The sequence below is a fragment of the Amblyraja radiata genome, chromosome 3 (assembly GCF_010909765.2).
Source record: "Amblyraja radiata isolate CabotCenter1 chromosome 3, sAmbRad1.1.pri, whole genome shotgun sequence".
Lineage (NCBI taxonomy): Eukaryota > Metazoa > Chordata > Chondrichthyes > Rajiformes > Rajidae > Amblyraja > Amblyraja radiata.
Window position 1 is genome coordinate 113,479,513 of NC_045958.1, and position 12,261 is coordinate 113,491,773.

The 12,261-nt window shown below is 47.8% G+C and overlaps 1 protein-coding gene across 3 annotated transcripts in view; it reads left to right on the forward strand.

Moving 5' to 3' along the window:
- Positions 1 to 12,261, forward strand: part of khdc4 (KH domain containing 4, pre-mRNA splicing factor) — a 62,178-nt gene that overhangs the window by 2,406 nt on the left and 47,511 nt on the right. The window lies entirely within an intron of this gene.

Sequence of the window (12,261 nt, forward strand, 5' to 3'; positions counted from 1 at the left end):
GATGTTGTCCACGTGGATTTTGGTAAAGCATTTGATGAATTCCTTATGATAGGTTGATTCAGAGGATTAAGATGCATGGGATCCACGATGATCGTTTGGATTCAGAACTGGCTTATTCAAAAAAGGGTGGGTTTGGTGGAAGGATGCTATTCTGACTGGAGGTCTGTGACTGTTGGAGGATCTGTGCTGGGACTTTGGTGATATAGATAAACGACTTGGTCATAAATGTAGATGGTTTGATTAATAAATTTGCAGACACTAAAATCGGTGGAGTTGTGGACAGTGAAACAGACTGTATGGAGTGTGTAGGAAGGAACCGCAGATGCTGGTTTACACTGAAGATAGACACAAAATACTGGAGTAACTCAGCAGGACTGGCAGCATCTCTAGATAGAAGGAATGGGTGACATTTCAGGCTCAATCCAGAGACGCTGCCTGATCCGTTGAGTTACTCCAGCATTTTGTGTCTAACTTTAACGTATGGAGTGTGATATAGACCAGCGACAGAAATAGGCAGATTAATGATAGCTATAGTTTAATCTGAATAAGTATGAGATGTTGCACTTTGGGAGTTCGAATGTAAGGGGAAAGTATACAGTTAATGGCAAGATACTTAACAGCAGTGATGTATATGGAGTGATCTTGAGGACCAAGTTCATAGGTCCCCGAAAGTGACAACACATGTAGATAGAGTGGTTCAGAAGGCAGATGCTATGCTTGCCTTCATCGGTTAGAGCATTAAGTATAATAATCAGAATGTTATGTTGCCACTTCATTGGTTTTTGTTTGGGCTGCATTTGAAGTATTGTGCCCCATTACAGGAAGGATATGGAGGCTTTGGAAAGGCTGCAAAAAAGGTTTACCAAAATGTTGCCTCGACTAGAGAGTATTAGCTATAAGGAGAGATTGGATAAACTAATATTATTTTCTCTCAAGCATTGGTGTTTGAGGGGACACCTCGGAGGTATATATGAGAGGCATATGTAGGGTAGCCACGGGAGAACATTTTCAGAGGTGGAAATGTCAAAGACCAAAAGGCATAGTTTTTAGGTGAGATGTGCAAATCTTAAACGAGATATATGTGGCACGTTTTTTTTTTTGCACAGTGTGGATGCCTGGAACATGCTGCCAGGGATGGGGTGGAGGTAGATACGATAGTGGCATTTAGAAGGCTTTTAGATAAGTGCAAGGATTTACAGGGAATGGATTCCTCAGCGGATCAGGCAGCATCCAGGGCTCGAAATTAGCGGTTGCCCGGATGCCAATGACCACCTAAAATGCCGCCGGACAACCTAAATGCGGAGTCATTTTGCCTGGCTTGGCACTGCAGGTACTGGTTTGTACCGAAAAAACTGGAGTAACTCAGCGGGTCAGGCAGCATATCTGGAGAAAAGGAACGTGACGTTTCGTGTCGGCGCCGGCTGTAGTGCGGGGCAAAGATACTAGGTGTGGTGACGGAGGGTCAGAGCGCATGACAGGCCCCGCACAGCAGCGGCAGTGACAGCGGCTCTACCTCCTCTTTCTCCCGCACCCCGCCCGCCTTGATAGCGGGCGCTGTGTGCTACTCTAACAGCGACAACGCTTTCAAAACAAACCCTCCCACACGCTGAGGCCGGGAGGAGGGAGGAAGGGGGAGGCCCTTGTTATTATTTGGTATTATCTATAAAGATGGATTAATTAAATTGTGAACACGTGAAACATTAAAACCGCAGTGTTTGATTGTCACTGCCACCGTTGACATGTTATTACAGAATTCATTTTAACGGCAAATCAATGCTCTTAATATGGAGTATCAGTACTGTAGTTATTTAATGAGCAACATTCACAACTATTTGTTTTATCCAGGTTTTACTTCTATAGTCGGTCATATACATCACAAATTTGGTCAGGACATATTTCAGTTAAAATTTTAATGTTAATTCTGAAGTGGGAATGATGGAAACAGCGTTTATCAATAATTTTTTTTAAATCTAGTGCGTGCAAACTGGGTATCTTCATTGCTGTTCACAACACATACTAATCTGAATGTCCAGTAATGTGGTGTTTTGACAGGTTTAAACATATTACCAAAAGACCATTTGCTGCACTTATGTCCTTTGGCCATCTCTTGTCAGTTAGTGTAATGTTTAACCTGTCAGATGGGTATAGTCAACAGCTATTATCATAAACTGCCTTTAGAAATTTCCTTTTAACCTGTATATTTTGTTGTGGATAAGTTATGTGGGAAGCGAGAGTGTTTCTGTACCAATAGCAATAACGACCCATGCTATGGCCATGTCATGATAATTTTTGGTCCTTCACAGAAAACATGCTTGCATCAATCTGTAGTGTGCATGGTTAAGCATATATGTTATCATGGTCCAGGATTTATTGACACAGGTTGATCGTACGCTGAATAATCCAACCGCATTTTTGTTTGGAAGTGGAAAGAAATAATAGAAATTGCATTAATTGCAACGTGTAAAAAGAGTTGAGATACTGTTTTATAACTTCGCTGCATTTCATTGTGGTATATATCATGTCTTGATTGGTGAATATATATAATTTGTGACTTTATTTGAAGCAGAATAATATGTGAATGCTTCATTGAGCATAATTCCGACTGGTAACTACACACTTCATCCGAGCACATTATCACAAACATCATGCAAGCCGTCTTAAATGACCACCTAAACTCATTTGGCAACCTAAAAAGCTGCCTAGGTTGCCCGGCTGGCAACAGGGTAAAAAAAGTGAGAGCCCTGGCATCTGTGGCGGGAATGGAAAGATGATGTTTTAGATTGGGACCCTATCTTCAAATGTTGCCTGTCCATTCCCTTCACAGATGCTGCACGATCTCAGTTCCCCCAGCACTTTTTGTGCTCAGACTTCCAGCATCTACATTCTTGTGCCTTGAGCTGAATTTAAAAAATGTTTTGACTCTTTATTTAAAAAAAATAGTTGACATGTCTCAGACTGCGTCAGAGTCATACAGTGTGGAAAAAAGACCCTTCAGTCCAACTTGTCCATGCCGACCAACATGCCCCAGCTACACTAGTCCCACTTGCCTGCGTTTGTCCCATAAACCTCCAAACCAAATCTCTCCATGAACTGTCTAAATGTTTCTTAAATATTGTGATAGTGCCTGCCTCAACTACCTCCTCCGGTAGCTCGTTCCATATACCTACAAGCCATTGTGTAAAAAAAGATTGGCCCTCGTGTTTCTATTAAATATTTCCCCACCCCCCCTCACCTTAAACCTATGTCCTCTGGTTCTTGATTCATCTACTCTGGGTAAATGACTCTGTGCAGCTACCAGATCTATTTCTCTCATGATTCTATGCTCCTCAACATGATCCACCCTCATCATCCTGCACTCCTAGTTATAACGTCCTAGCCTGCTCAACCTCTCCCTATAGCTCAGGCCTTTGAGTCCTGGCAACATCCTCTTCTAAATCTTCTCTGCACCCTTTCCAGCTTAACAACATATGTCTTATAACAGGGTGACCAAAACGTAACCTCCAAATGTGGCCTCACCAACTGTACCATGTCCTCCCAACTTGGATGCATTGGTGATCACTTTCCAATGTTCTCTCGACTGGATCAGTTCCTGTGGACTGGAGGGTAACCCCACTTTTTCAGAAAGAAAGGAGAGAGAAAATGGGGAATTGTAGACCAGTTAGCCTGATATCGGTAAGTGGGGAAGATCTGCATCTGGAAAAGCAGGATCGGTTAAAGTCAGCATGGACTAATCTCTGGAATGTTTTTGAGGATGTAACAAGTAGAATGGATAAGGGAGAGCCAGTGGATGCGGTGTATCTGGACTTTCAAAAAGCCTTTGACAAGGTCCCACACAAGAGATTAGTGTGCAAAATTAGAGCACATGGTAGTGGGGGTAGGGTATTGACATGGATAGAGACCTGGTTGGCAGACAGGAAGCGAAGAATAAGAATTAACTTTTCAGCATGGCAGGCAGTGACTAGTGGGGTACCGCAAGGTTCGGTACAATATATATTAAGGATTTAGGTGAGGGAATTAAATGTGGCATCTCCAAGTTTGCGGATGACACAAAGCTGGGTGGCAGTATGAGCTGCGATGAGGATGCTATGAGGCTGCAGGGTGACTTAGATAGGTTGGGTAAGTGGGCAGATGCATGGCAGATGCTGTATAATGTGCATAAATGTGAGGTTATCCACTTTGGTGGCAAGAACAGGAAGACAGATTATTATCTGAATGGTGTCAGATTTGAGTATAGGAGCAGGGAGGTTTTACTGCAGTTGTACAGGGTCTTGGTGAGACCACACCCGGAGTATTGCGTACAGTTTTGGTCTCCTAATCTGAGGAAAGACATTCTTGCCATAGAGGGAGTACAGAGAAGGTTCACCAGACTGATTCCTGGGATGTCAGGACTTTCATATGAAGAAAGACTGGATAGACTCGGCTTGTACTCGCTAGAATTTAGAAGATTGAGGGGGGATCTTATAGAAACATACACAATTCTTAAGGGGTTGGACAGGCTAGATGCAGGAAGATTGTTCCTGATGTTAGGGAAGTCCAGAACAAAGGGTCACAGTTTAAGGATAAGGGGGAAATCTTTTAGGACCAAGATGAGAAAAACATTTTTCACACAGAGAGTGGTGAATCTCTGGAATTCTCTGCCACAGAATGTAGTTGAGGCCAGTTCATTGGCTATATTTAAGATGGAGTTAGATGTGGATCTTGTGGCTAAAGGTATCAGGGGGTATGGAGAGAAGGCAGGTACAGGGTACTGTGTTGGATGATCAGCCATGATCATATTGAATGGCGGTGCAGGCTCGAAGGGCCGAATGGCCTACTCCTGCACCTATTTTCTATGTTTCTATTAGGAGAAGGGGAGGTGCAATGAGACCTGGGTGTGCTTGTACATCAGCCACTGAAAATAAGCATGCAGTTACAGCAAGCAGTGAAGAAAGCTAATGGCATGTTGGCCTTCATTGCAAGAGGATTTGAGTTTAGGTGCAAGGAGGTCCAACTGCAGTTGTACATGGCCCTGGTGAGACCACACCTGGAGTATTGTGTGCAATTTTGGTCTAATTCGAGGAATAATATTCTTGTTATTGAGGGAGTGCAGTAATTCTTAAAGGATTGGACAGGCTAGATGCAAGAAAAATGTTTCCGATGTTGGGGAGTCCAGAACCAGGGGCCACAGTTTAAGAATAAGGGGTAGGTCATTTAGGACTGAGATGAGGCAAATCTTTTTCAACCAGAGAGCTGTGAATCTGTGGAATTCTCTGCCACTGAAGGCAGTGGAGGCCAATTCACTGGATGTTTTCAAGAGAGAGTTAGATTTAACTCTTCGGGCTAAAGGAATCATGGGTTATGGGGAAAAGCAGGAACCGGGTACTGATTTTAGATCAGCCATGAGCATCTTCAATGGCAATGCTGGCTTGAAGGGCCGAATGGCCTACTCCTGCATCTATTTTTCTATGTTTCGAATGTGCTGAAAACTGATAGGTTGGAAAAGGTGATGTTGTTGCTGGTCGTTTACATGCTTAAAGATCAGGGGAAGTAATTGGGAAAAAAACATTACAATAGAACACCAAACAGGCCCATTGGCCCACTATGTCCATGGCAATCATGATGCCAATCTAATCAATCCTAAAGAAGATAGACACAAAATACTTGGAGTAACACAGCGGGACAAGCAGCATCTCTGGAGAGAAGGAATGGTTGACGTTTTGGGTCGAGACCCTTCTGAGTTACTCCAGCATTTTGTGTCTATCTTGTGTCTATGCCTGTACATTGTCCATTGCCCTCTTCCCTTCCGGTTCACGTATTTCTCTAAATCCCACTCAAACGTATCATATCTACTTCTACCAACTCCCTGACCGAGCATTCCAAGCATCTACCACTTTCTGTGTGAAAGTAAACTTGCATTCAGATTAATTTATTATCATACACACCAGTGTGGACTGAGTTCCTTGTTTGCACGAAGTTCATGGAGTACACAGTATACATGATAATGATAGATAAAATACGATGATGAATGCAAAACAGCAGAATGGTGCAAAGATTGCAGCAACTCTGAAGTTAAAAAAAACTTGCTTTGCTCACTAGCTTTAAACATTTACCTTTAAATTTAGGGGATTATATCCCCTATATATGCCTTTCACAATTTCATATACTTCTATATCAGGTTGTCCGAGTGCGAGTGAAAACCATCCAAGTTTGTCCAGCTTCTTCTTATATCATCTGGTGAAAAAAAGATACAAATGCTAGAGTAACTCAACGGCAGCGGCACCGTCTTTGGAGAAATGGATGTGACGTTTTGGCTCGGGGGCCCTTCTTCAAATTGACATACATGGTAAAGATGTGGCAATGGGGGCCTAGAAATTGAAAGCTATTGAAGGGTGTGTGAGGTGTCTCGGATGTAGGTTGGAAGGGAGTGGACGATAGGGGATAGGATTGAATCAACGTATTTGGAGATAAATTTTGTGGGGCATGAATAATAGGTCTCCAGGGCAGTCCTGTTTGTGGATTTAAGGAAGGAGATGGAAGTTGTGAGTGTGGGGCTAGGATCCATAAATTTGGAGGCTGTGGAGAGGAGATTTCCAGATGTGATGAGATTGGAAATAGTCTGGGGAATGATGACCTGGTGTTCGTCTGTGTTCATGATTAAGGGGTAGGTATGAGAAGGTGTTCGAGAGCTGACTCGTGGCATCAGCCAGACTACAATGGCACCTCCCTTATCGGCGAGTTAATGAGAATATTGGGATTATTGCTGAGTGACCATAGGGCTGTGTTCAGAGGGGTTGAGATTGGAATAGATAAAGGGACTGGAGAAGTCAAATTAAATTACATTTCTTTATTTATATAGCACATTTTTAGTCAACTTGCATTGACCCCAAAATGCTTCACATAATTACATTCACACACACAGGCAAAGGTGGGTGAAGTGTCTTGCCCAAGGACACACACAGGCAAAGGTGGGTGAAGTGTCTTGCCCAAGGACACAACGACAGTATGCACTCCAAGCGGGATTCGAACCAGCTACCTTCCGGTTGCCAGCCGAACACTTAGCCCATTGTGCCATCTGTCGTCCACAGTCAAGACTGTTGATGTCGTGCCAGCTGTTGGAAATAAGGTCCAGTGAGTGTAGAAGGCTGGCATAAGTCTGAAGAGGGTCCTGACCCAAAATGTCACCTATCCATGTTTTCCAGAAATGTGCCTGATCTGTTGCCGTACCCCAGCACTGTGTGTCATTTTTGGTAAACCAGCATCTGCAGTTCCTTGTTTCTAACATGTGAACCTCTTCATCATACTCCAAAGCATCTACATACTTCCTGTAATATGGCAACCAGAACTGCACATTATTCAAATGTGGCCGATCCATTGTTTTGTACTAAGACTAACTTAGATAGGACATCTTGGTCGGCATGGGCAAATTGGGCTGAAAGGCCTGTTTCCATGCCATATGATTCTGTGACTAGTTCAGATTAGACGCTTCTGAAGCTTGTCGCTTCTCTACCCTTTCCAGCTGTTCTATTTGCTGCTTTCTCCTTTAATACCTTCTTCGCTCTCTGTAGTTCACCAATCTACTGTATTCACCAAGACAAGTTTGAATTATCTGCAAACTTACTAACCACACCACATATATATGATTCATATATATATCGATCTGTGCCAGCACTGATCTGTGTGGAATACTACTAGTCACAGATCTCCTGTCAGTGAAATACCCTTGTCTTCTATGGAAAAAAAACAATTTTGTATCCACTGATAATGACAATGACAAAGATTTTCTTATTTTCACGACTTATTATGAAATCAATGGAGTGTGTTAAACTGAACCTGGGCTTTAGTGGGTTGATAATACGTCTTAACTTTACACTGTATTGTTCATGAGCAATGGAATATGAACAAGCAGTAACAATTAGTACGGGAGCTCCTCAAGGCTGCGTGCTCAGCCCCCTGCTTTACTCACTCTAAACCCATGACTGCGTAGCCGGACATAGTGCGAGCTCCATCATCAAGTTCGCCGACGACACCACTGTGAGGTGTGAAGGGAGGGGGAGAGGGGTAGGGGGGAGAGAGGGGAAATGGTGGGGAGGGAGAGTGGGAGAGGGAGGGGGAGAGAGAAGTGGGAGAGTGGGGAGGGAGGGAGGGGGAGAGGGACAGGGGGAGTGGTGGAAGAGGGACGGGTAGGGGAAGGGGTGGGTGAGAGAGGGGAAGGGAGGGGGAGAGAGGGGGGGGGGAGGAGAGAAGTGGAAGAGTAGGGAGGGGGTCGGGGGAGTGGTGGAAGAGGGACAGAGGGGTAGGGGAAGGGGGTGGGGGAGAGGGAAGGGGGTGGGGGAGAGATGGAGAGGGGGAGGAGAGGGGTGGGGAGGCGAGGAGAGAGGGAAGGGGAGAGAGGTGTGGGGGGGAGGCATGGATGGAGATGAGGTAGGGGGTAGAGTGGGGAGGGGGAAAGGGGTGGGGGAGAGAGGGAAAGGGGTGGGGGAGGGAGGGGAAAGAGTGGGAGGAGGAGGGGGGAGAGGAGTGGAAGTGGGGAGGGAGGGGGAGACGGGTAGGGGGAGTGGTGGAAGAGGGTCAGAGGGGTGGGGGGAGGGAGGGGTTGGGAGGGAGAGGGGTGGGAGGGAGAGGGGTGGGGTAAGGGGGAGAGAAGTGGAAGAGTGGGGAGGGAGGGGTAGGGGGAGTGGTGGAAGTAGGACAGAGGGGTAGTGGGAACGGGGCAGGGGTAGAGAGGGAAGGGGGTGGGGTAGAGAGGGAAGGGGGTGGGGGAAAGAGGGAAGGGGGTGGGGTAGAGAGGGAAGGGGGTGGGGGAAAGAGGGATGAGGGTGGGCGGAGGAGAGGGAGAGGGGTGAGGAGAGGGAAACATAGAAATTAGGTGCAGGAGTAGGCCATTCGGCCCTTCGAGCCTGCACCGCCATTCAATATGATCATGGCTGAGCATTCAACTCAGTATCCTGTACCTGCCTTCTCTCCATACCCCCTGATCCCTTTAGCCACAAGGGCCACATCTAACTTCCTCTTAAATATAGCCAATGAACTGGCCTCAACTACCTTCTGTGGCAGAGAATTCCAGAGATTCACCACTCTCTGTGTGAAAAATGTTTTTCTCATCTCGGTCCTAAAAGATTTCCCCCTTATCCTTAAACTGTGACCTCTTGTTCTGGACTTCCCCAACATCGGGAACAATCTTCCTGCATCTAGCCTGTCCAACCCCTTAAGAATTTTGTAAGTTTCTGTGAGATACCCCCTCAATCTTCTAAATTCTAGCGAGTACAAGCCGAGTCTATCCAGTCTTTCTTCATATGAAAGTCCTGACATCCCAGGAATCAGTCTGGTTAACCTTTTCTGTACTCCCTCTATGGCAAGAATGTCTTTGGCAAGGGAGATGGAGAGGGGGGGGGGGGAGGAGAGAGGGGTGGGGAGGGGAAGAGAGGGAGGGAGAGAGGTGTGGGGAGGGGGGAGGGAGGAGAGGAGGGAGATGGGTAGGAGAGAGGGGAAGAGTGGGGAGAAGGGGGGTGGGGGAGAGAGGGATGGGGTGGGGGAGGAGGGGAGGAGAGGGAGAGGGGTAGGAGAGGGGTGGGGAGGGGATGGGGGAGTGAGGGGAGGAGGGTGATGGGGTAGGGGAGGAAATGGGAAGATTGTGGAGGGAGGGGGGGAGAGAAGTGGAAGAGTGGGGAGGGAGGGGGAGATGGGTAGGGGTGGTGGTGGAAGAGGGACAGAGGGGAAGGGGTGGGGAGGGGAGGGAGGGGGAATGGATGGGGAGAGAGGTGGGGGATGGAGAGGGAGAGGGGTGGGGTAAGGGGGAGAGAAGTGGAAGTGGGGAGGGAGGGGTAGGGGGAGTGGTGGAAGAGGGACAGGGGTAGGGGGCGGGGGGAGAGAGGGAAGGGGGTGGGGCAGGGAGGGATGGAGGTGGGAGGGAGAGGGAGATGGAGAGGGGGATGGGGAGGGGAGGAGAGAGGGACGGGGAGGGGGAGAGAGGTGTGAGGGAGGGGGAGGGAGGCGAGGAGGGAGATGGGGTAGGGGGAAGAGTGTGAATGGAGGGGGAAGAGTGGGGAGGGGGAAAGGGGGTGGGGGAAAGGGGTGGGGGAGGGGAGGGGGTGGGGGGAGGATGGTGGGGGAGAGAGGGAAGGGGGTGGGGGATGGGGGTGGGAGGAGGAGGGGGCGGAGAAGGAGAGGGGTGAGGAGATGGAGAGGGGGAGGAGAGAGGGGTGGGGAGGGGGAGAGAAGGATGGGGGAGGGGGAGAGAGGGATGGGGGAGGAGAGAGAGGTGTGGGGGAGGGGGGAGATGGGGTAGGGGAGGGAGGGGAAAGATTGTGGAGTGGGGGGGATGGGGGGAGAGAGGGGAAAGAGTGGGGAGGGAGAGTTGAAGGGGGAGAGGTAGGGACAGTCCATCTGTTCCCCATTCCCTATCACCCCCAATCCTCTTTCTCTATTCCCACACCTGGTGATGACGCGCTTCGACACAGGCTGCGGGGTGGGGCTGGGGCTGCTCCAAAGGCATATGTAAATAGATCCATTCCGATTGGACATCTGTGAGCATTGGGCATTGTGACATCACACGATGGAACGTTCACCAACATTCTATGGGTGAGAAGCAGTTTTTTTGGGGGGGGGGAGGGGGGGGGAGAAGGATTTTATTAAAAATGTGTACATAAACACGACATAATTTAATAGTAAGATTAAACGAGAACTTAACCAGTTTGAAGTTTGATCTTGATTTTATGAGGAGTTACGATGAGCGATCACGTGAAGAAGGGCCGTCCGTCTGCGTGCGCGTCAATCTTCAAAGCAGCGGTGTTATATCACAGATAAAAAGAAGATTGAAGAAACTAGAACTTCCATGTGACCTTGATAGTATGAGGGTGGGAGCGGTGGGAACACAAGATTAAATTACCAACATGTAACTGGTCCACAATTCCTTGTTTCAGTAAACCCAGACCCACCTACCTCCATGGCTACCGGTGGTCTTGTGGTAAGCCCAAAGGCCCCTGATGCGGATTCCTTTTCTCTCCTTGATTGGGAGTAGGACTGGTAGGGAGTGTGGGTTCCATGTTTCTCCTGACCTCTGTTTGGGTCTGGTCTGAAAACCTCACTATACTGAGCCTGCCTTGTAGGACAATTCTGGCCATTATTTTGAGTCTGCCTTGAAAGACGACTCTGATCATATTTCCGTGCCCAGCTTTCAAGCTACCACCGGATTCAGTGAACCGCTTACCCCTATGGAGGTGTGGGGTGTGTTGTCGCCTACTGATGATTTGCTTGTCGTTGGTACCTTGATTGGTCCGACAGTTTTTGCTTCCTTTTTCTGGTCTTACCTGAAGAAAGGATTCGGCGGCTGATAGCGCTCCCTTGCCGGCATTGTAGCGTGCAGATATTCTGCCAACTGCTGGCACTTGAGGCCATATGCATGTGCTTCAGTATGTTCATACTTTAAATTCGAGATCAGTTACCTACTGATCACTCACACTCCTCTCCGCTGAGAGTGAGATTCATGGGCAGCCCTGAAAACAGGTGCTGCCGCAGGCCCCTGAGGATACCTGTGCTGACATGGCCCTTCCAGTGGACCTAAATGAGGTTCTAGCTTTGGGTCAGACTGAAACGGACCATGAATGCTCCTCACCTCAGAGCAGGAGACATTTGTGCAGCCCTGAAAACAGGTGCTGCTGCCTGCGGGTTCTCCATAATACCCGGGCTGTCAATAGCTAGATTCCATCCAGGGAAGCACCCAGTGGAACCTGGATGATTGCAGAAGTACTTATTTTCTGTTGTTTGTATGGAAGCTTATTATTCCTTTTATGTAAAGCATTTTGGTGTTTGACTTAAACAGTGCAATAGAAGTAAACTTACTTACTTACTTCCTTTCTTCTGCTTGTCCCTGGGAAGGTTTCCCCCCCTCTTCTTTTGTACTCTGATTCAGAGTGGTTTCTTCCATATGTAGTTCCCCCTCCAATGGGGAAGACATTGGGCTGCCCCATGTGCGAGGCTCCCGGCACCGGCACTGCCTTAGGCCGTGCTGATACTGCTCCCTCCTTCGGAGCAGATCATTGTTGGAGCAACTTCTCCATAAGTTGCTCCATGTGGGAGAAGTCGTCCTCAGACGCTCTCCGTTGAGGGAGGGTATCCCTCTTCCCCGGACTCATTTTAGTCAAAAGGTTTGTTAGACTTGCGGGTGGTATTACGTCCCGCAGGACAACCTTGGAGCTCCTGTTCCCCGCAAAGTCTCCTGTGATTCTGCTGTCGGGGCTAATGTCGGGAACAAGACCGTCACCCGCTACTTGGAATGCTGCGGTC